Source organism: Trichosurus vulpecula, chromosome 3 (genome assembly GCF_011100635.1).
Source record: "Trichosurus vulpecula isolate mTriVul1 chromosome 3, mTriVul1.pri, whole genome shotgun sequence".
Lineage (NCBI taxonomy): Eukaryota > Metazoa > Chordata > Mammalia > Diprotodontia > Phalangeridae > Trichosurus > Trichosurus vulpecula.
This window is the reverse complement of record NC_050575.1, coordinates 85,361,763-85,385,203: the sequence shown is the minus strand read 5'-3', so window position 1 is coordinate 85,385,203 and position 23,441 is coordinate 85,361,763. Positions and strand designations below refer to the sequence as shown.

Sequence of the window (23,441 nt, the reverse complement as noted above, 5' to 3'; positions counted from 1 at the left end):
TAGAGACCTAATGGAAGGAATTAAAACGCTGAGGGAATGGGATGCAATATAAGTTGTCTCTGTCTTCCTCATTTGCTCCTGGACTTGTCCCAAAGATACCTTTAGCAAGTCAATAGAAGATTAGCTTACATCCCAAAACTCTGTGAGATGTAATTTTGTACAATAGACTGCAGAATAAAATATAAGAGAATAATATAAGGATAGTGACTCACCTCAGGACTGCTTCTATCTAAACCCCATTAAAAAAATAAGAAAATAAGATAGCAATAACAATAATAATACCTGCTCTTTATACAGAGCTAGAAGGATCGCAAGCACTTTGCATACATTATCACTTTGGATCCCTTATCACTTTTGTGCCATTTGTTGCTCAAGGCAAGGTATCATCCCCAGTCCCAAGCAGCCTCAGTTGTCTGTCTAGGAGCATAACATCCAGCCTTTCTGTTGTTGTTTGCTGTTGCTTTTAATGTTATTTTGACAAAATAGAAATGTAATAAACATGTCAAAACATGTTAATGCCCTTGCTGTGTGAAAAGAGAGAGAGGCCCCGCATTGACGGGAATCACATTAATGCTTGAGACATCCGGAGCCAGTCTTCCTTACTGACTCAATGTTTCCTTACACAAGATTTCACACTTTACCCGGTGTTGCTGTTTGCTAAATTCTGGATTGGGGTCTTGAGGCTTTACGAGAGGGACAGACAAATGAGCTTTGACAAGCTTAGAACCCACTTACAGCTTGTTCCTCATGATTTCCAGTTGAACTCTAACCTTCTGCTTTGTTTACTGTCAGAGAAGAAAAACTTCCTGTTTTTAAGAAAAAGGCTTTAAAAAGGGCTCAAAAGGTCCTTGGACATCAAAGAGCTCTTACAAAACAGCATCTTAATGACTTAAGTATAAATGAATCAGAAACATATGGATTACATTTCCCTTAAAGTACACATGGGTTTAAAAATCAAGGGGAAAAGTGCCAGACAAAATATGTTTCATGTTTTATTGAACCCAAAACTTTGAAAAGATAGTTTAAGATGATCAGCAAATCCAGAATATGACTGTCTGTCCTTTTCTTCTCTAGAGAAGATACATGGCTCTGACCAACAAGGGGTTAAGCAATTTCACCCTTTGGCATGGCTGAATTAAGCTCCATTTTTATTTAATTGAGATATAAAAAGGATTTTTTTCTTTTATAGGAACATTTTAAATGTATGTATAGGGATCACAGCTAATTTCTTGAAAGAACAGTAGGTTTCAAATTTAGCAGACATAATTGGTGGAGGGGTGAAGTTGATTAGTGTACCACATTTATATTCTTCATGAAACATCAAAGAGAGGTGTAGCTAAAAAGCTGATGGTTAAAAATCTGAAGAGGTAAGGATGTAGGCTTTATAAAAACACCGAAGCCAACTCTCTAATTTCCCTTAAGAGAGTATATTCAAAGAAAGAGAACAAGAGGAAAAGAATGCTGATGTGTTACTACTAAATTCAGATTTTTGAGAGGTGGAAGGAGGGAAGGAAGGAAGGAAGGAAGGAAGAGAAGAAAGAAAAAAAGGAAGGAAGGGAAGAAGGAAGGATGGAAGAAAGGAAAGAAGGGAAGAAGGAAGGGAGAAAGGAAGAAAAGAAGGAAGGAGGGGAAGAAGGAAAAAAAGGAAGGAGGAGAGGCAGAGAGGAAGGAAGGAAGAGAAGAAGAAAGGAAGGAGGGAAGAAAGGAAAGAAGGAAGAAGGGGAAGAAGGTAAAAAGGAAGAGGAAGAAGGAAGGAAGGAAGGAAGAAAGGAAGGAAGAAAGGAAAGAAGGAAGGAAGGAAAGAAGGAAGGAAGGAAGGAAGGAAGGACTTAATCTTCTGTAGCCATGATTTCAACAGCAGTAAAATGGTGTCACACCATATTGCATTAACAATTGAGTTTCTTTGTATTCTGCATTCAACTTTTCTACTCATATACTTTTTCCCATTTTGCAACCTTGCTTTGTGAAAAGTGTCATGAAGAAATGCTTTAACTTTAACGCTTTTTGACTATATCATATTTCAAGTTGTTACTCTCCAAGACATTATCCCAAAGAGAATCCATGTACTGTGGGGTGATCTGTCTGAGCCCGTTAGTGGGACAGATGAGAGTGCTGGAACTCAGCCCACAGCATATAATGAAACCTTAGCTAAGTCAAACTAAGCCAAGGGACTGATCGAAGGTTGTGGTTTGGGGGTCCCCTGGAATTCAGGTGGCTTCACTTTGGACCAGTTCCGAACAGGCTTAGCATCAAGAGATCCACAATAACTTTGAGATTCCCACCTCTCTGCTTCTCAACTTCTTAATTCTCTGCAACAGACATCTGTCTTTTTATTGCGTTTTTGGTAAATGAACCAGCTCTGGTCACTGCTAGAATCTGCCTTATGTGTATAAACACCAGATTTCAGTGTGTGTGTGTGTGTGTGGCACATACACACACATGCATCTGTGCATTATTGTCATTTTAAAATGGGGTGCTTTGTAATTTAGATAAAGCCCCCCTCCCCACTCTTTCCCACCCAGGCTCTAAGGTATATACGTGCTGATATTACACAGGAAGTGATCTGCCTTGTTCAAGTGTTTCCTTTGCATGGTCTCACAGTACAGGCCACACTGAGATGAAATTATTATGTACTTTTGTTGTACAACAAATTATCATCGTGGACTGGTGCACTTAGCATTAGGAATTTCTACAGAGAATGCAGGCTGGAGTAATTTTCTCATACTGAGTAATATGTCAGAAAGACCATTCTGGATTTAGACCAATATATACAGTTTCTTGTCTAAGCAGAACCACATGTTTGGAGGAGAGATCATTTTATTTTACTGGGATGGACAGTAAGTAGAAACACATTCCAGATTCATTTTTTTTTGGCAGGATTGGGGGGTGGTGGTGGAGGGGAGTTACTTTGGCACCCATAGTACTCCTTACACTTGGGGCTCAGGTTTTTGCCTGCTTGCTAACTGCATCACCCTCTCTGTGGCCTGCTGAGGACCACACTGCCCAGTATGTCTATCGATTGGTGAGTAACGAAACCCCAAATCACAGCTCGGTGAGATCCTCAGAATCTCTCCAAGAGTTGTTAGTAGCAGTTAAGCAAATGTGAGTGAAACTTACAATATGCCCTATAATATGCTAGTAAATGCTTGGACCTTTTCTACAGCTAATATTTAATTTTATGTGTTCAGAACCTGACCTTATGAAAACCTTTTCTGACAGCTTGGAAAAGCAACAGTGAGAGTGGAATAAACAGGGCAGGATGAGGGTGTGTATAATGAGCTCACTGCACAAGGGAGGTTCCCAAGTCAGGAATACTCAGGTATTAATTGGGTCTAGAGGGAGGAGGCCATTCTTGAAGTCACTTCCTTCTGTTCCTACAAATATAAGATCCATGAGGTATACCTGGTAGGTTTGGGGGATGAGCAATGAGTGGTGACAGCTTGATGTCTGAGCCATTCCCTACAAACATCTTTGGGCTTGGAGAATTGGCAATGGAGTGCGTTGGTTCTGGGCCAGCCCTTCCATTGGGATAGGCCTTCTCCATCTTTTAGGATCAACCTGCTTAGCACAGTGTGACCAGTCTAGCCCATGGGTTTCCCAGGACTTTGATTTTACCCTCTATCTTGTTTGAATCCTTTGGATGGACACCATCTACAGAACCTAATATTGTATTGAATAGTAAGAAAGTTTCTGTTCCTAAATGGTGCCCTTGTTCAGCAGCTAGTGTGCAGCAGGGGTGAGGTCATGAGAGGAAAGAATAAATAAAAATATAGAGGGTTATGATCAAGTTCTAGCACGCAATCCACACGAGGAGGACTAACAAAGGGAAATGGGTCATGGGACCACCAGCATTTGTTGAATACTTAATATTTAATAATAATAAATTAAATATGGACCAAGCACTATGCTAGAATATGGGGTTACAAATGTAGAAGCAAGACAGTCCTTGCTCTCAGAGAGTTTATATTCTTCTGAGGAGACACTACATACTAAAAGACAAATAAATAAAAGACATATACAAAATAAATACAAAGTAATGTCAGGAGAGGGGGCACTCGCATGAAAGCCTAAGAAGAGCTACAGGTTCCACAAAGTAGAGATCGGGACATGAGGACAGGGATGTCAAGGTACAAAAGTCGTTGGGGCCAAATTGTGAAGGGCTTTAAAAGCCAAACAAAAGATTTTTTATTTTATTCTGGAAGCAATAGGGAGCCAAGGGAGCCTATAGAGCTGAGGAGTAACAGTCAGACTTGTAATTTAAGAAGACCAATTTGGCAACTGTGTGGAGAATGGACTGGAAAATAGAGAGAGATTCAAACAGGGAGACCAATTAGGAGATTGTTGGAATACTCCAGGTGAGAGTTGACAAGGGACAGAAGGAGGAAGATTGATAGATTGATAGACGATAGATAGATAATAGATGACAGATAGACGATAGATGAAAGCTAACTAGCTACATGATAGAGTATTTATTAAGCACCTACTGTGTGCCAGGCACCGTGCTAAGCACTAGGGATGCAAATACAACCAAGCAAGACAGTCCTTGTCCTCAAGGAGTTTCTACTCTAATGGGGGAAGATCACATCCAAAGGGAAGCTAGAGAGCAGAGAGTGAGAGGGAGGGGAGATCAGGTAGCAGAGTTTGAAAATGGTGCCTGGGAAGTGAGGTGGAGGCAATATCAGGTGGAAGTTCACTTATCAGATCCCAGGGCTGTTCTGGGGGAGGACTAGGGTGATTGTGATGATGGTAGAGAGGAGGGAGTGGACGTAAGAAATATAATGACAGTAGAATTCAAGAGAAACAGAAACGAATTGGATTATTTCCTCATCCTTCACAAAAATCTCACCCCCAACCCCACTCCCACAGTGGTGATAGAGTTGACTCTGTGTTCTCAGAATGACGGCAGCAGAGCCTTTCAGTACAGGCACAGTGATGGGCTGTCCGGCTTCTGTTTGAGGACTAAGGTCAGAAAGGCTCAGCACCAGGTTGGTCCCACTGAAAACATCACAAATACACGTAAATAGGTAAGATCTCCCCTTCAGGACTCACAGGCTAGGGAGCCCCATAAATGTTGACTGATAGATGGACTGATGCATTCAGTTGTTTGAAGCCCCTCTTCCCATTTCTTTCAAATTTATAGACATATATGTGGGTATGTATGTGCGTATATATACTGTATGACATTGCATGCATAACACCGTATAATAAAGATATGTATATATACACATACACATCTATATATAAACATATTCCTACATGCATGCATATATATGTATGTATACACACATATATGCGATGTGTGTATATATGTGTATGTATATATATATATATATATATATATATATATATATATATATATATACACACACACACACACATATATACATATTTGTCACTTACTACCTGTGTGATATCTTGGGCAAATCATTTCTCTAGGTCTCATTTTTCATTTCTTTAAAGAGAGGGGCCTGGACCAGAAGACTTCTTAAGTCCCTTTCAGTTCTAAATCTCTGATCCCATGATGTTTTATTTTGCATTTATATTTGCATTTACTTCCCTGTATACATGTGTTCTTCCTCCCCTACCCCACTAGAACATCCGCCCTATGAGGACAGGGACTGCTTTGCTTTTGTCTCTATGTATTTCCAGCCCTAGCATACAGCAGTGCCTGGTAGGTAGGAGGTTCCTCATTAAAGGACTGACCACCTGACCACAGATAAACAGGTTTGAGTAAAGCTTGATGTTGCTGCCTTTTTTCAATGGCTGTCCTGTTTCAAGCCTTCCAGGAGGGTTAGTGCAGACCTTGATCCCAGATGAAGTAATAATGAAGGAAGGTAGATGGAGTTCCTCTTTGGAAAATATATTCTGCCTGTTGCAGAGTCAAATACTGGAGTTCAGGATGTAGCACTGGGGGCCTCTTTCCTTGAGGAACCCTGAGTTCATGAGGTCTCTGCTGAACCTTAAAGGTTATGTATAAGAGAAGTAACTTGCCCCAGATCCCATGAGTAGTAAGTAGCGATATAATATATGCAAAACAGTTGGGGGGTGGGGGGCGTGGGTGGCCCCAAAATATCTGTTCCAGGGAAGACTTAGATCTTAGCCAGGCTCGAAGTCCAACCTGCATGGAAACCTCTCTTAGACACAAGAAAGGTCAAACTATGCATCCTGGCATGCAGAAGTCTTTCCATACTCTGGCCTATGTAATCTTAACCTTCCTCCTTTCAAGCACATGACATTTATTCTATTCAGACAGTCTCTTTATGATCTCCTAAATAAATACTCCATGCCCAATCCATCCACCTTGTCTTTGCCCATGTTCTTCTCACTGAATTGCTGTCTCGCTTGCCTTCTGCCTCTCCAATTCCTCCGTATTCAAGTCCCACCTTTCCCTGAAGCCTCCCTCCACTGTGAGCCAGCCTCTTCCCTTCTTGGAACATCACATGAACGCTAGAGCAGACTTAGAGACTAGACAGTAAAGTCCATGAGAACAGAAACTACATCCTAACTCAACCTGGTATTACTCGCCTCCTCCCCAGTACCTAGCACAATGCTCTGCATGCTGTAAGACCCGAACAAATGTTTGTTGAATGAATAGTCTGAATTGCACGATTTAGCAAGTAAGCATATGCCATTTTTTTTGGTAGGCGATCAGGGCTAAGTGACTTGCCCAGGGTCACATCATATACCATTTTGTATTCTTTTCTAATTATTTAGTATTAATTACTCTTCCAAACTAGCACACTGTGTTTGGAGACAGAGGACCTGGGTTCAAACTACATCTCTGTCACTTATTATCTGTGTGACCTTGGACAAATCAGATCACTTCTCATGGACCCAGTTTCCTTATGTGTAAAATGAGTTAGATGTCTAAAGTCCCCTTTTAGATCCAAGTCTATTAGTATGAAAATTCTTTGTGGGCAGGGAGCCTTTCCTAATTGTCTCCCCCCCCCCCACCTCTCTCTCTCTCTCTTTCTCCCTCTCTCTCTCTCTCTCTCTCCCTCTTTCTTTCTCTATCTCTGTCTCTCCCAGAGGGGGTGGGGGGGCATGTTATTCTTCTCTGTATCATTCCAATTTTAGCATATGTGCTGCCAAAAGGAGCACCCGGATTCTCTTTTATCCCCCTTTACAAACCCAATATTGGAGCTGCTGAACTAGGACAGGCCGGTTGAAAGGAATGAAAGTAAGACCCTTCCCCTCCAGCAGTGGAGTATGCCCTCTGTCCCTGGTGGACACACGGTCCTAGGTGGAGGCCAAACTGCTGGTTTTTATCATATTACAAACATACCTGGGGAGCAAGATCTAATTTAAGGATGTAATCGTCAGCTGGTATGCTTTTCCGCTGAAATTGTTTTTAAACATGTACATTTCAGATTCATTTAATTTCCAACCATAAATTGAAATCAAGCCATTTTGTACATGTCACATACATTTTAGATATATAAGCAGTGTTTATGGACAAACGCAGCCCATGTGTGTGCCGGTGGGGCTGAGGCAGGTGGGGGAGGGGAGCTGCAGGAATGCCTTTTCCATATGGGCAATTGTGGCAGTCAGCCGTAATGCGTATCATTTCAATTTACTGTTTCTCAGTTTACTAAAATCCCAGCATCTGTTCTGTGACTGACGCTGCCGTCTTTAGGTCAGCTCATGTAATGATCACACACATGAGATTAAGTACTGCCCTGATCAGGGGCTATAATGCACTCCAGAAAAAAAAAAATGTGAGTCTGCAGGGGGAAAAAACCCAACCTACAACGCTGACACATGTTCCATAGGGCCAAAGAATTCTGTTTATCCCAACATGATATTTCTGCCTTTTGTTGTGGCAAGGACCTGCCTTTTATTGCATTATTGAAACATCTTCAAAGCCTACAAAACCCCAAGTGACATTCCAATAAAAACCTTTGTAATGCAGCAGAGAGAACCCCAAATTCAAAGCAGGTCCCTGCACTTGGCACAGGCAGTAATAAGCCTACAGTATGTGCTGAAAGCCGCCCTCCAGCACACTGACTGGGAGAAGCCTGAGCTTCTGTAGAAGGCATCAGGATGGACCCTAATGATTTATTCTGATCTAAATGGAGGCAAACTCCATTCCAGGTCCGAGGATCCTACAGGAAGCAACTGTTTAATGTTGCAGCTAACCCCTCCGATGGGTGGATTTTGACTTAAACCCCATTTCTCGGAAGACAAATATGCATAAAATGTCCATAGGTAGGAAAGCAAACAGAGATACTTTACACAAATATTGATTCGGCCTCAACTTGTTTAACTAGCATTAATTTGAAAGGCCGGGGACTTGTTTTTGCAAGGAGGTGCCCAGATCTTTTCGACCTCAACTGGGCAAATACAGGCTTGCCCCAGGAGTGGAGTGAGGCCTGCCTCGGTCCTGTAGGGGGTCTGGATTTGGAACATGAGCTTCACTGGGGAGGGGGCAGGCAGCTGCTGTCCTCAGTCCTTGGGTCAGTGGTGCGTTCTGGGGACAGACCTCCATTCTTTTTGCTCAGGCTGGAAGCCATGCAGTACCAATGCTGCTGCTCTTACCTCAGACAACGATGTTCACATATGTTCGGAATCATCACCTGTCACATCATCCCCTCTGCATCCAAGAAATCCCCATGGACTTAGCAAGCCAAAGTAACATGTTTGACCCTGGGGTGTGCTAATAAATACTTAACAACCAGTTCTCCAGGAAAAAAAAAATGTGTTTATGACACACTTTTGAATTTAATCTGCATTATCAACATTTAAAAAAATCTAGACAATCAACAAAACAATAATTAAACCCTTATTTGTAGCATTTGCTGATTTCTGAGGTATAAATTTGAACTCTGGCTCTAGTCCATCCAGGAAAAGGGACCTCTCAAAGTCCAGGCACTGATTACTTTCAGGACTGGACAATAGTCCTAAAGAAAAGCTCTTTGCTTTCTCTTTTGCTATATGAAGCAAATACCTTTGGTAGAAAAAAAATGAATAATAAAATGGTGGAGCTGAAGGGATCTCATGAACCTAAGGTCATTCTGCATATATACCTTCCCCTCCTCTCTACTCCATCCACCCCGTGACTCCATAGGGAATCTTCCTAACATGGTATCACAATTCACTCTTCTATTAAAAAAATGGATTCTGGCTCTCCGTTGCTTACCAAGTAAAGTAAAAATCCCTGATTCTGGAATTCAGTCTTCCATGATCTGACTCCATCCTACTTGAACGTTTTATTTCTTCCTACTTGTCTTCATGGGCAGTGAGGTGGTGCAGTGGATAGAGTGCTGGTCCTGGAGTCAAGAGCACCTGAGTTCAAATCTGACCTCACACACTAGCTGGGTGACCCTGGGCAAGTAACTTAACCCTGTTTGCCTCAGTTTCCTCATCTGTAAAATGAGCTGGAGAAGGAAATGGCAAACCACTCCAGTATCTTTGCCAAGAAAACCTCAGATGGGGTCACAGAGAGGACATGACTGAAATGATTCAACAACTTCTCTTCATATTTGTCTATGTTCCAAGCTATTTGTACTATTCTCCAATCCTTGTTTCTTCTTGCCCTCTCCTGTTCCTGGGCCTTTGCTTATGCCATTTCTAACCCTCATTCCCAAATCTTCCCATTTTTATCTGTTGGAGCCCCTTTAATCAGTCAATCAACCAATAAGCATTTATTAAACACCTACTTACATAACAAGCATTGGGCTATAAAATGAAATAGTCCCTGCCCTCGAGGAACTTACATTCTATCTGGAGAGATGTGTACATATGAAGGATAAATACAGCTCAGAAGCCACATCTTCTATGAAGTCTTGTCACATGGAAACATGCCAGTTGAAAATGATCCTTCTCTTCTAAAATTCCTCGAGCATTTTGCCTTGACTGCTCATTTGCTCCTATCACAGCCTATCTGGTTTCAGTGTTTGTGTCTGTAGTATATTATCTCTATTAGATTGTAAACTGCTCGAGGACAGGGACTATGTCATATTGTTGATGCGCTGGGTTCTGACAAGTGGGTGGGTAATACCAGGTTGAGTTAGGATGTAGTTTCTGCTCTCATGGACTTTATTGTCTAGTCTCTAAGTCTGCTCTAGCGTTCATGTGATGTTCCAAGAAGGGAAGAGGCTGGCTCATAGTGGAGGGAGGCTTCAGGGAAAGGTGGGACTTGAATAAGGAGGTATTGGAGAGGCAGAAGACAAGGGAGATAGCAATTCAGTGAGAAGAACATGGGCAAAGACAAGGTGGATGGATCAGGCATGGGGTATTTATTTGGGAGATCACAAGGAGACTGTCTGAATAGAATGTCATGTGCCAAAAGAATTTGGGTCCCGTTTGTTTGAGGGGGGAATGATGGGGTTTGGTCTCTGGGAACTGATTGGGTATAGTCTCTGGGAACCCCCTTGAACTCTCCTTGAATCTTCCCACTAGATCTGGCCTTCTCCTGAGGCCTTCCCTTATCCCTAGGCCCAAATCTCTGTTACTCTTAAGCTAGCCTAGCCCTGTATTGTCTGTTATCTCCAGGTGGCCTTGGGCTATTTGCCACCCTTAATCTCACTCCTAGAGTCTTGACCTCTAGGTCCCATCAAGATCCTCCTTAGACTCCTCCTCAAGACCTTCCCTAAACCCTTCCTCTAGTCACCCCAGACTACTTGACCACCTATCAATCCCTGCCACAATCTTTCTGTATATAAGCTCCATCTTGCCTCTGTGAAGGCACTCAGATTTAATCTAGCTCAGCTGAGATTGATCTGGCCTGCTGGCATTAGCGTCACAAATGCTCAGGCTCCCTAAGGGTCTACTCATTAATGGCGAATCTTTAATAAACTTTGTTTTTCTTTGGCTGTGAGAAGGCTGGAGTCGAATTCATTTGTCAGGACTAGGTGCATCTGTATTTTGGGGTCCCAAGCACCCCTAAAAGCATATGGCTCCCTAACCTCATCATTTTCTTTTAACCTCATCATCTCCACCATGTAGTTAGCCTGGTGTCCTTGAATAGTAGACACTTAATAAATATTTATTAAATTGAAATGGATTGAAAAGTTATTTCCTCTCATTACACATCTGGAGAAACTGTGACACAGGGAAGAAAAGTCAAAAGTTACACAGCTAATGAGTGTCACAAATGGCATTTGAACCTCAGTCCATCATTCCTTCTAGGGTACCATGTCAACTGGATGTGAGAGAATTTGAGGCATATCCTGAAGTAGCTGTTAGTATTTTTCCCCCAAGTCTCTTTTCTACACTCTTGGACTGACTATTTCTGGGCCAGATCATCCTTAATCAAGCCTGCTACATAAGGAACCTCTTAGAGACAGAATTGTATCAGGGGCTTTTAAATAGTAAATGAATTTGTAGGACCATAAGTTCATAGAATTAGAATTGGACGATGCCTTAGAGAATCATTGAATCCAACCCACTGACGATTCCCAGATGAAGAAACTGAGGCCTATATAGGTTTAAATGAGCTACCCAGAGTCATTGGATTATAGAATTATCCTACTTACCGAGAAGGCCTTCACTGGAAGGACTTTGGAGGCCATTGAGTTCACTCCCCTCCCCATTTTAGAGATGAGCAATAGTGGTAGCCAACATTTACTTAATGCTTTAAGGTACCTAAGTGTTCCTAACCCTAATTCTAGCCTCTGCCCACTACATCATGCTGTGTCTGTTATGGTCCTTATTTATCCCAGCAGATTTCACTTTAACATTCCCATTGACATCCTGGGAATAATTTCATACCATTCATTGAAACTTTCTATGGCTAGAGACATAGAATTTGGAGACTGAAGGGTCCTTAAGGATCATCTAGTCTATTCCAACCCCTTGATTATAAAGATGAGGAAACTGAGGTTCAGAGAGTTTACATCATATAACTGGGAATGTGCTATTAAACATTTAACAACTGGCTTTTCAAAAATGCCAGTGACATTTTTAAAGTTAATCCACATTATCATTTTCTCCATTCTTTTCTTAAGCCCAGACAATCAACAAAACAAAAAATCAAGCCCTATTTTGTTCATTTGTGTCCAACTCTCCGTGAACCCCATTTTGGGGTTTCCTTGGCAAAGATACTGCAGGGGTTTGCCATTTCCTTCTTTAGCTCATTTTATAGATAAGGCGACTGAAGTGAACAGAGTTAAGTGACTTGCCTAGGGTCACACAGCTTGTAAAGTGTCTGAGGCTGGATTTGAACTCAGGAAGATGAATCTTCCTGATTCCAAGCACAATGCTCTATCTATTGTGCCAGGCAGCTGCCCCCTGATTTGTAGACTTTGCCAATTTCTAAGGTATAAATACTTCCACTGACAATTTAACTAAGAACCAGTACAAACATTTTCCATCATACCCCTGTATGACTTCTCAGGGTCCTCTTGGCCAAACACAAAGACAAGCGATGCTCAGACACAATGATTACGACAGTGTCAACCGAGCCAATGGTAAAAAATGGCTGGATTGAGATTCAGCGCAATGGCCAATCTTGCTCATCTGGAAAACGTTGGGACTGGGATGCTGCCTGTGGCATCAGAGAGAGTAGGTTGACATTCCTCAAATGTTTCTCTTCATTAAAAGGGCAACAGAGTTTTATCTGCAGAGGGAATATATTGGCATTGACTCTGATACAAAAGTGTCACGGGGTCATTGATTTAGAACTGGAGACCTCAGAGGCCATCTGCTCTAATCATTCCCTCATTTTACAAATGAAGAAACTGAGGTCCGGGAAGGGGGTGGTGGTAAAGTGTTCTGCCCAAGGTCGCACAGGAAGCAAGCACCAGAAGTAGGTTTTGAAAAGGCATCAATGAATTTTTAAAACAAAATTTTTAACATGTAGAAATAAACAGTGTCAATCAGTCCAAATGAGGAACTTGGTCAATGTAAACTGTTACAGAAACTTTAAACTCTAACCAATCTGAAAGTTGTTTTTTTTAATTTCTTTGGCTTCCCGAAGACCAGGTGCTTTCTTCTTCCTCCTACTGAAGTAGGGACCCGTGTCCAAGGGGTAGAAATTAATATGAAGATATCATCAGAAAGAAGACCCATCCATAAGAGTCCAGTGGCAAGTGATGAGGATCCTTCCCTGCTATTGAGAAAAATGATTATTTCTCTCTTGTATTAATAACTAATTATTGAATCAGAACCAAGGTTTTCCCCCTTTTCTATTTCCTTATCTAGAAATCAACCAGTGTGGGAAATCTCTCTAAAAGACTTACCCAGCCAGGATGGCTGAGATCTAATCAAAGACAGTAAAAGAAACTCTAAGTCTGGGCTAATGGATGCATTCCTGCTCACTGTGTTTGCTCAGACAGGTCTGAGAAAGTATGGATCCTCCCTTTTGTCAGACGGGTGATACGGAAATGGATAAATCTCTTTGACCAAGACTTGGGTGATCCAAGTCACGTACCCCAAGGCCCTCGTTGTACTATAGCCCACCTTCCATTATAATATTCATTCTCTCATTAATTGTTAACCAGAGTTGATTACCGCCCTCAAGAACACCCTTCCAAGAGCCTACCATCATGAGGGTCTTTGGTCTAACAGAGAGAAGGCCAAATGGCCATCCTTTTATTAATAAACATGCTGGAATTATTAATCAAATGATCAAATTACCCAGAAATTATGTTTCTTGAACCTTTTAAATGCCATACTGTCTTGGCTCACTGTAAACACTCAGTGTTGTTCTCCTGGGCTGGGCATTGTGGGTGAGCTCCAGGGATCATCAGCAGAACTCTTCTATTTTTCAGTCCAAGGGCTTGATGGTCCGCGTGATTTGATGAGAGGGCAATTTTAGTTACCAGAGAGCAAAGTCCAAGTTCTTTGGGTTTTCATGGAAATTTGCAGCAACTGGGAAACCGAGAGAATAGGATGGAAAGGAAAATCTGGAAAATGATGGATGGAGGTCAGAAAGAGATGTTTGGAGTGGAGGCAAAGAGAAAAATCTAGGAAAGGGAGGAGAGTGGCAGTCTCGACTCACCCAGAGGGCTTCTCCTCTCTTCTTTTGTGGTATTATTTTTGTATTCTCCTGTGTACAGGGTTACCCCAGGAGCAGGGATTCAATGATCTTGCTCCCATAAGGAAATCAAAGAGAACCACATTCCTCAGAGCTTTCTCTTGAGTGATTCAGGGGATGTCATCTGGAGAATGAGAGATGACGAGAAGAACTTGCGTTCCAGGACAGTGAAAGAGGCCTGGATAGAGAGTTGGACTTGGAGTCAGGAAGTCCTGAGTTCAAAATCCTGCCTCAAACACTTATAAGCTGTGTTACTGTCACTAAGTCATTTCCCCTTTTGGAGCCTGTTTCCTCATCTGTAAAATTAAGGGGTTGGACTCCCAGCTCTAAATCTATGATCCTATGAAGTATCTTCCTGAGTCCTGCTGGAAAGGGATTTTGAACTATCTAGCAAGCAGTACCAGAAAATATAGAAAGCTAGATGCAGTGTGGTACAGTGCAAAGAGACTGGCTGTGGAGTCAGCAGCCCACTGTTCAAATCTTACCTGGTTCTTAGTAAGAACTTGTGACCTGGGGTAAGTCATTCAAGGGGCAGGAACATTGGATAAAGTGCAGGCCCTGGAGTCAGGTGAATCTGGCCTCAGACACTTACTAGCTGTGTGACCCTGGGCAAGCCACTTCACCCCCTTTGCCTCAGTTTCCTCATTTGTAAAATGAGCTGGTGAAGGAAATGGCAAACCACTCCAGTTTCTTTGCCAAGAAAACTCCAAACAGGGTCCCAAAGAGTTGCACAAGACTAATTGGGAAAAGAACAAAAAGTCATTCAAACTCCCTAGGCTTTAGATTCCTCTTCTATCAAATGAAGGGATTAAACTAGATATCCTCTCAAGTTCCTTCCGGCATTGGATCAGTGAACCTATGCACACTCTTCAGTTTATAGCTGAAGGTTCTCAAGCTGTAGGAGGTCTTGTCATTGCATGATGGTTTTGGTCCAATGCTTGTGATTTTCCACTGAGAGGGAGTGAGGTAGCATCGGCAGGGAGGAGGGCAGAGTTGGGAATGGGTCAATACTCTCTGAAGATTCAGCTAGCTGGCTCCTGGTCCAGGGTCTCTGGGATTTGGCAAGAAAGCAATAGATGATTTGGCCGTCTCTGCATTCTGCTCACTGGCAGGAGGATGGGTTCACTGCAAGACTGATTTACTGCCCATTGGTTGCCCCCTCCCTCCCTTTCCAAGAAACAAAGACATTAGTGTGAGTAACCCACCTGCCTCCTTCTATCCAAATACTGAGGCACTGTGCTCTTTGCCCGAAGGAGTGTGCCCTCCCCTTGATGTGCGTTAGTCATTCTAATTAAGCGTAATAGAAGTGATGATGGGCACACATCAAGGCCTGCACACTTTGCCGAGACTAGAGCAGTTCCATGACATCATGCCTTAGCCTTCCCCTCCCTGGGGAACTGACTCGGGCTCATGTGCTTGGCACCGGGGCTGTCACCATTAATAAGTAGTTCTTTCCAGCACAAGGGGTTTGTCTCACCTGGCCCCAGGAAAGCTGGTCCGCTCGAGTGACCTCTCCAGTCTCCCCAGCAGGGTCTGTTGAGGTCACACATCTGGCATTTCTATTGCATGTGACATTGTCAGCTGAGAAAATCACTTTATCATTTACTTTGGTTGCAATGAATCCACCTTAACATCCTCAGTGTGGCAGAAGGCTCTTCTGAAGAGCCACGAACTCACTCCAGTGGGCATGAATGGATTTTGATCTTTTCTCTGGGGGTCTTCTCTTCCTGTTGGCAGCCTGACATAAAAGATAGACCCCTTCACATGATTTCAGGAAGGCATAGCTTTGAATACCCCCTTAGACACTCACAGGCTAGCTATGTTGTCAATGTGAAGCTAGGATAGTAACACCGCCCACCTCACAGGGCCGTTTTGAAGATCAAATGATGTAATGTATACAAATAAATACAAATGTCAGCTGTTGTCATTATTATGGGCATCAAGGAACTAGGTTGGGGTAAAATACTACGATTAGGGTAAGTGAAAGTTAGTTTTGTCATTCTGGATTTTTATCCTCAATATACTTCTTTTAGTAGAAACAGAAGGAAGCTAACACTACTGCCCTCCCTCTGTTGATTATGTCTAATTTATCCTATAAATATCTTGTTTATACAGTGTCGTTTGTATGTTGTTTTTCCCATTAGACTGGGAGCTCTTGAGAGCATGGACTGCTTTTTGCTAATCTTTGTCTTCCTAGTCTTAGCACAGTGCCTAGAACATACATAGGAGATGCTTAATAAAGGTTTGTTGACTTGAGTTTAAATTTTAAGGATTCTGAGTTTTATGAATATTCAAATCAACTACAAAGGATCTATGAAGGAAGATGCTATCCAACTCCAGAGAAAGAACTGATATGTGGAACTATGTATTATGTGGTTTTGTATACATATCTGTGTCAAACGTTGGCCTTCTCTAGTATGGGACTGGGAGGGAGGGAGGAAGAGAAACAGCTCGGAACACGATTGTAACCAATTACGTGTGTGTGTGCGTGCGCGTGTGCACGCATGTGTGTGTGTAGCGAATTCTTTTTAAAAAATTTTTCCTTTTTGCCTCAGACATTTAGTAGCTTTGTGACCTTGGCAAGTGACTTAACTTCTCTGGGCCTCAGTTTCCAAATGGTGCTAATAATGGTGCATGTCTTACAGGGTTGCTGTTAAGATCAAATGTGATTTTATATATATATATATATATCATTCTATTGTTACTTATTTTTATATGTATTAATTATTATTGTTCCATGTAGTAGTATTATTTCCCACAGGGCCCAGGTTTGGAGTCAAACAAGCTCTCTCTATATAATTAGAGAAAAGAATAGGCTAGTCCACAGATTTCCATCTGAAACCAAGTACTGGCTGTAGACAAAAGCATGTCAGGAGTAGGGGCAGATGTCCCTTACACACAGCCCCGGAGCCAGAATCCAGCTGAGCCAGACCTTGCCAAACGTCCCAGAGTCAGCAGGAAATCGCCCCCTTTAGCATGAGGGAGCTGCATCTTGGGGAGAGCAGTGTGTATGCTGGGAGGGAGTCAGAGTCCACACTGGACCATCATTTAGTGTTCTGCACAGAAAGACTCGGTCTCGGTGGGGCTTAAGGTAATGACCTGTGCTATAAAAGCTTAGAGCTCGCTCTAGGAAAACCCAGAAAGCCAAATATATAAAAACTCACCAAATGGATTGATTACTGGGCTGGTTATTTACATTATGGGAAGAATGCACAGTTCCCTCATGTGGTTTGGAGATCATAGATTTAGAGTGAGACCTCAGAGGCCATCTGGTTTAATCCCCTCATTTTACAGATAAGGAAACTGAGGCTGAGAGAGCTGAATTTGCCTATGGTCATTCATCCAGGGAGTGTCAGAAGCAGAATTTGAATTCAGGCCTTCTCTGACTCTCAGTCTAGCACCCTGTCCCCTTCACCATACTTTTTCATTGATGGCTAACTACTTAATGCAGAACTTTGGGGTGTGGGTATTGGATACCAGTCGAGAACAAAGACGCAAAATTTGATCTATTACAGTGAAAAGTGGATTTCATTTGAATTTAAATTGATAAAATTTGATTGACCCATACTTGCTGTGCAAATCAAGGCATACCTGTAAATAAGTCCTTTAATGTGTCTTACTAAAACTGATTAAAAGCTGGGAGAGGCAGCATGACCAAGGGAGAAGCAAGGCATCAGACAAAGTTCCAATCTCATGGGAGCTGCTTACCACCTGTATGGCCTTGGGCAAGTCACCTAATCCCCTTCAGCCTCCATTTTCTTATTTGTAAAATGAGGATATTGGACTAGATCAATTCACAAACATTTATTAAGTACCTACTATGTCCTGGGCTCTGCACTAGGTGCTTTACAAATATTATCTCATTTGACCTTCACAACAACCTTGGGAGGTGGGTGCTATTATTATCATCCACATTTTACAGGTGAGGAAACTGAGGCACATGGAGGCCAGATGACTTGCCCTGAGTCACCCATGCAATTGATATAATATATTTATTATATTATTAATATGTGATTATATAAATTTATAAATAAATAAATTTTACAATAAATTTTTTATAAATAACATTTATGTAGGTGTGGATATATATAGTGCTTACTATGTGCCAGGCACTGTGCTAAGCACTTTATAAATCTTATCTCATTTGATCTTCACAACATCCCTGAAAGGGAAGAACTATTATTTGCCCTATCTTACAGTTGAGGAAACTATAGCAGATAGATGTTAAGTGACTTGCCTAGAGTCACACACCTAGGAAGTGTCTGAGGTCAAATTCAAACTCGGATCTTTCTGACTCTAGGCCCAGGGCTCAGTCCAGTGGAACATGAAGGCAAAGCAGATGGTCTCTAAGGTTCCTTCCAGCTTTATGATGCTAGATTGGCCTTCCTAGACTGACCATACCTGTTGAACAATCCTAAAACACTATCTTTCTAGATCTTGTCACTCCTTTTCTACAATGCGTTACCCTTCAAAATCTGACTTCAGCCTATCTTTCTAGACTGATTTCACATTACTCCCCTGCATGCATGCTGTATTGCAACCAAACATGTCCTTTCCCTATTTCCTATACAGGGTATTTCATTTCCTACCTTCATGCTTTTGCCCCACCCCTGCCTGGAACGTTCTTTCTCATCACCTCCACCTTCACACCCTTAGCTTCCTCCAAAGCTTCAATAAGTCCTTCACTGAGTTAGAGATGCAAGGGACCTCAGCAACCAAGCAATACAATCCCCTCATTTTATTGGTGAGACAAGTGACGTTTCCAAGATCACACAGGTATTATGTGGCAGTCAGGAATTGAAAGCAGACCCTGCAACTGCAAACAGAGCTTTCTTTTCACTGAAGCTATTAATGCTTTATCTCCTCCCTCTTCTCACTGTTTTATATTTACTTTGAATGTATTTTCTATTTACTTATCTGTGTAAATATTGCTTCCCCACCCCCCAAAGTCAGCTTTTGGGAGTCAGAAATTATTTTATTTTTTGTCTTTGTACTGTTAGCACCTAGCACAATGCCTACGTGCTTAAGAAGTGACTGCTGAACTCAGCTGAATTGAAGGTACACCAGTATGATTGTTTGGTTTATGGCACATTAAAAGGAAGAGATCGCAGGGATAGGTGAGAGGTAGGTGAGAAATAATGAACCTGCTTTTATAGGGAACTTCTCTCTGAGGGAGTTAGACTGGATTTATTTGGGTTTACTATCTGTCTGACCTCTTGGGCCTCTGTTTCCCCATCTGTAAAATGAGGAGGTTGGACAAAGATGGCCTCTAAAGCTCTAGATCTGTGAGCCTAACATCTGGAATCAGATGGCCCAAGAGGTCAGGTCACAGTAACATCAGATACAGCCATGACTGCTTACTTAGTTGCTGTTCTGGGGCAGGCTACAGAGAGGAAAAGCCAGGCTGGAAATGGGACCCAGGTGTGCTGAAGACAGCCTCAAAGGACCAAACCTGAATGCCAAATCCTGAAGAGAAATGTCTTCCTGCCTCACTCCCTGAGTCCACTGATCGAGAACTTCAAAGCGTGTGGAAAGAGAAGAAATGAGTTCACTCTAAGAACTGCATGACTGCACTGATACTAAAATATTTACTATTCATTCCACAAACGTCAACAAAGCACAAATATGTTAGTAAGTACAGCTCACTGGACAAGGTGCTAGGGAAGAAGCAAACGCCATATCCTTGACCTCAAGACACTTAAAATTTAGTGGGAATGATTAGACTTATACCGAGTTGCTTAGTTTAATCATAGTCAAAAATATTTTCTTCCTCAGAAATGAAGGTGGATTTCCTCCTATAGGACTGTAAAATCCTCGAGGGCTGGGCTGGTTTCTCTTCATTTTTGTATCCACAGCACCCAGCACCCTGCTTTGTCTACACTAGCTTCTTGAGAAATGCAGTGGAATTAAAGTATTGACCTATGCGCGTTCTTGCTTGCCATCTTTTTTTTTTTGGTGTGGGGGGGCGATGGTATGTCGCTAATTACAAGATTCATTCAGCCAGAGATTTCATTGAGTCGTCATTCTCCAAGGCATACCCAGGCTCCTGCCAGCAGACGGAATCTCACTGCCACCAAAAAGAGCTTCTCAACTGGATGAAGTGTAAATGCAGCTATACGCCTATGTGCAAAATGCAGAGCAGATAGAAGGTAACCTTAAAGGGGGAGAGAGCTTCTCAGCTGATTGAAGAGTGGCCCCCTCAACCAGAGGCAGAACAATGGAATTACCTACTGAAAACAAGAGAAACAGCAGCAATACAACCCTACAGACCCCTTAGCTTGTCTTTCGAGATCCTTCATAACTGATCTCCAACCAATCTTTTCAGTCTTGTGTCATTTGTCTTCTCTACATCCCAGCCAAACTATACTATTTATAATCCCACAAATACATCCCACATGTTCTCAACTCTGTGTCTTTGCTTATTCTCTTCTTTCTTGTCCACAAATTTGCCATGTGACCTTGGGCACATCACTTCTCTCTAGACTGCACTTTCCCTTACTGTAAAATGAGAGAATTGGACTAGATCATCTCTAAGCCTCCTTTAGCCATGAAGGGATATCATTCTACAAATGTTCTCCCTCCTATCTTCTTCATGATACCTTTCTGATCCTTCAAGGTCCAATTCCTCCACAAAGCTTAATTCTCATACCTGGAAATTATTTCTCTCTCATCTCCTTTGATAGAACTCCATTACTGCTTAAGGCACTGTAACAACAATACTGCTTACAGTTGCTGTGGAGGTGTAAGGCCAATAACACCAGCACACAGGAGGACTGCTAACACAGGTTCTTCGATCTGCTTTTCTAAGGAAAGCAAGTTTAAGGGGTTTATAATCTCACTTTAATTAAATATATATATCATTCACTTAGTTCAGGGGAAAAAGTCAGCACTCTGAGCTTCAGAGAAAATACAAACAGAAATTACCAACAGAAAATATAACACAAATCAACAGACAGGCTGTCTGACCATAGCAATGCATACATAGTTACCAGAGAGAGAAGCACCAACATTTGGGTTTTCAAAGCTGGGGGGCTCCTTAACAGCTACCCAGAGTCTCGTCTGGCCAAATCACAGGAATGCTCTTCTAATGAATGAGCCCCAAGCAAAATGCTAATCTCAGAGTGTATATACACTTCTTCAGGGTCAGAGGGTGTCACAACCATGGGACTTAAACCCATGTGACCTAGGCCTTCCTGTGACTTAAAGACTCTTGATTGAAACAAAGACAGGACTCAATCAATGGCACTCAATCACCTTAGTGCCAAGAAGCACTCAAACAAAGAAAGCAAAAAGTCCCACCCTGCTTGCCATTACAGGCACCTACACTGGTATCGTCTGTATTACATTTATCTATGTACCTGTCTCATCAGCCCAACTTGAATGCAAGCTTCTTGAGAACAGAGATGTATCTTATTTAACATTGCATCTTCCCTAACACCCTAGTCAGTCAATCAAGAAGCATTTATTAAATACTATGTGCCAAGCACTGGGTTAAGTCCAGGAGATACAAAGAAAATCAAAGACCCTGCTTTCAAGGAGCTTGCATTATAATGGAGGAGACAACACATGTCTCTGTGTCTATGTGTGTTTGGAGAGGGGGTGGGGTGGAGATTATATAGACAATGAGGTCCCAGTCTGCAGAGCAGCCTAAATGGAGCTTCGGGGAATATACTTTCCCCGAAACTAGTGATAATATGAAATGGTGGAGCCCCTCTCTCCACTTCAGAGCATGCACAAATATTCTATAACTGTTTTTTGTCTGGTTAATATGTAGTGGGGTGAAGGCATTTTAGTTGACAAAAAAGGCATTTTGGTGCTAGAATTGAGAGAGTGTGTATATAAAAGGCTCCAGTGTGGAAACTCACTATCCTTTCTGTTAGCTGTAAGGTATAAGCTGAGCTTTGGAGTTCTAGTGAGGGGGGAGGTGCCCTTCCCCACAGTGATGTGCTGGCAAATATTTAACAACCAGGCTTTCCACAGGAAAAATATAAATACAACACATTTTTTAAGTTTAATATGCATTATTAATATTTTTCTCCATCAATTTTTTAAGCCTAGAAAATCAACAAAATAACAAATCAAGCCCTGATTTGAAACATTTGCCAATTTCTGAGATAGAAATGCTCACACTGAAAATTTAACAATTAGCTTTGTGAGCTGGTTTGAGCTGCCTCCAGCACACCCCTGCTTTGCCTCCACCAGGGCACATGAACTCCTAGGCAAGATTGTGTCTGGAATAGAGCTGTCTCCTATTTCTGTCTCCTTTCCATTAGTACAGGGACTTGTAAGTTCTCAAAAAGTCAAAGGGGGCACCAGAAAATCCCCAAAGAGTGATCTCAAGGGTCAAGCCCAATAGTGAATCAACTCAGCAGTAGAGATGGCATTCTCTACAAGCAAGAGAGTAACACTGGGCATCGGTAATGCCACTTCTGTAAGTGAACAGGGGGTGGGATGGAGTGGGAATGCTTTGTAGCAACCACTTAAATTTAAGGGACCAATATCGTAGAGGAAAGGCTATGCTCCTCAGTTCAGGGAGATGTATTGTACTTTTATTCTTTCTATACCTTTCCAATAAATAAACCTTTGTAAAAACTAATTGAGGTTAATTGCTTATGGGTGACATCAATGCAATGTCAGTCACTTAAATTAATAGAGGAATGCTAATCCTTGGGTCAGTCAATGAGTGATATAGAGGAAATTTTCATTGTAACTTGCAATTAATATAGGGGAATACACTGAAATGGAGGCTTGAGCTGATAGCATAAGAATCACTCCACCGGCCCTCTAGAATTTGGAGGGGTAGATGTAGGAGTAGCCGTACTCTGGAAAATAGTCTGACATTGCTGGTGTAGTTTAGAGAGGGAGAAAGGAAATAAACATTTATCAAGTGCCTATTATGTTCTGGGCATTGTGCTAAGCATTTTGTGAATCTTGTCTTATATGATCCTCACAAAACCCCTGAGAGGTAAGTGCTTTTAATACCCCCATTTTATAGTTGAGGAAACAGAGACATAGGTTAAGTGACTTACTCAGGGTTACATAGCTGGTGAGTGTCTGAGGTCAGATTTGAACTCAGGTCTTCCTGACTTCAGGTGCAGTTCTCTACCAATTCTGTTACCTAGCTCCTTACTTAGAAGAGTAAATCCAGCTACACACGTACATATGAAATGCTGAATTGATAAATGGTAACCTTAAAGGGGAAGGCTCTAGCAGCTGGGGGATCTCAAAGACCTCTGGCAGAAGGTGGCATGTCAACCAAGTCTAGGTAGAAGTTTTATAAATATATTAACCATGTTGCAAAAAAAAAGACAAGAAATAAAGTGAAAATAGTATGCTTCAATCTTCACTCAGAGCTCATCATTTCTTTCTCTGGAGGGGGATAACATTTCTCATCATGAGTCCTCTGAATTGTCTTGGATCATTGGATTGATTACAGTAGCTAAGACTTTCACAGTTGATCATC

General features: G+C 42.0%; 1 long non-coding RNA gene and 1 pseudogene across 4 annotated transcripts in view; both read right to left on the bottom strand.

Annotated features, from left to right (window-relative positions):
- LOC118843726 overlaps positions 1 to 23,441 on the bottom strand; it is an 80,732-nt gene that overhangs the window by 34,466 nt on the left and 22,825 nt on the right. The window lies entirely within an intron of this gene.
- Positions 7,039 to 7,101, bottom strand: LOC118845166 (annotated as a pseudogene).